Raw genomic sequence first — 1,657 nt, 5'->3', positions numbered from 1 at the left:
CTCTTTATGAGAAGGCCACACCCACAAGGAAACATCATCAGGCTGTGAGCTGATTGACAGGCTAGATCCACCCCTACCCTCTATCTGACATTACGTAACTACTACAGCACCCTCTGGAAGTACGTTTCCCTCAGTTCTTCCTATGGGGAAGATCGTTTCCTTGTGTTATTGTTATGGGTGTTCTCACACTTTGACTCGATTGTTGGCCATCTCTCTGGCTCACCACCGAGAGTCCCTATACTGGCCATCTCACTAGTGGCCTTTGGAAATCTAATACCAGGCGGTTATGAATGGCCTGGCACAGACTTGGCTCCGTTCAAAAAGAGAACACAGCCCATTTGCCACCGATGGACACTTGCTCTCAGGGACCCACGCATAGCTGAGCAGAACTGCGGGCTGGAGGACCTCTGGGAGGGATTTGGGAAGAAGGAAATTGCCAGCCCTTCCTTTGGAGAAACCTCTGAGTCAACTCAACCTCTCACCTTTCAGTTAACAGCTCAGTGGGCTAGCTGTTTTCACCGCTCAGAGATTCTTGCTCCTACTTAACCCAAACCAAACTCACAGCTATCATAGCGACCCCATCTAAGGTTTCTGGGACTGTACATTTTTTTAAAAGATCATTTTATTGAGGCTTTTACAGCTCTTATAACAATCCATACATCAATCTTATCAAGCATATTTGTACTATGTTGCCATCATTATTTTGTAAACATTTACTTTCTATTGAGCCCTTGGTATCAGCTCCTCTGCCCGCCCACCTCCCAACCTTGTGACCTCGTGATAAATTAGAAATTATTATTTTCATATCTTACAGTGACCACTGCCTGCCTTACCCCATGGTTTCTGTGGTTCCTTCCCCTGGGGGTGGGGTGCGGTTATGTGTCGATCATTGCGATTGGTTCCCCCTTCCTCCCTTCTGCTTCCCACCTTCTCCCTGCCTTTCTGGAACGCTACTCCCATTCCTGTTCCTGGATTCCGTGTGTCATGAGCTCTTACCTGTCCGTACCTGTGCACATGCTCTGGTCTAGCCCGCAGTGAAGGGCAGGACTGGGGTCATGATGGTGGGGGGTGAGGAAGCCTCAAGGAACCAGAGGAATAGTGTGTGTCTCAGTGGTGCTTTGCTGCACCCTGGTTGACTTGTCCCTTCTCTGTGACCCCTCTGTGAGGGCATGTGGGGCTGTAAATCTTTACAAGTGCAACCAGCCTCATCTTGCTTCCTCCGAGCAACTGGTGGTTTTGAACTGCAAGCCGTCTTGTTTAGAGGTTCAGTGCTTGCTTACTCCACAGCGCCACGAGGGCTTAAGAAACATAACATCCGACCAAAGTACCTGCCATCCAGTCGATTCCGACCCACTGTCCTCTACAGAACACTGCAGAACCGCCCCCGGCCCCTTGTGGGTTTCCAAGAGACTGTACCTGTCCATGGGAGTAGAAAGCCCAGTCTTTCTCCTGAGGACCTGCCGGTGGTTTCCAACTACAGCCCGGCATGTAACCACTACCACCAGGGCTCCCTTTGAATAGACAGCTGTCATCATGGCGGGGACTTGAAGAGCGATGGCATGATGTTTGCAGGGAAGTTGGCAGGGCCTGTCTGCGCCCCTGAATGTGGAGCAGAGACAAGGCCGGGCTCGCTCCCCCGGCAGAGGTTATTTCCTAG

Source organism: Echinops telfairi, unplaced genomic scaffold, assembly GCF_000313985.2.
Source record: "Echinops telfairi isolate 266 unplaced genomic scaffold, ASM31398v2 ScPeMD7_7469;HRSCAF=8507_0, whole genome shotgun sequence".
Classification (NCBI taxonomy): domain Eukaryota; kingdom Metazoa; phylum Chordata; class Mammalia; order Afrosoricida; family Tenrecidae; genus Echinops; species Echinops telfairi.
Note: the sequence above shows the minus strand (reverse complement) of the source record.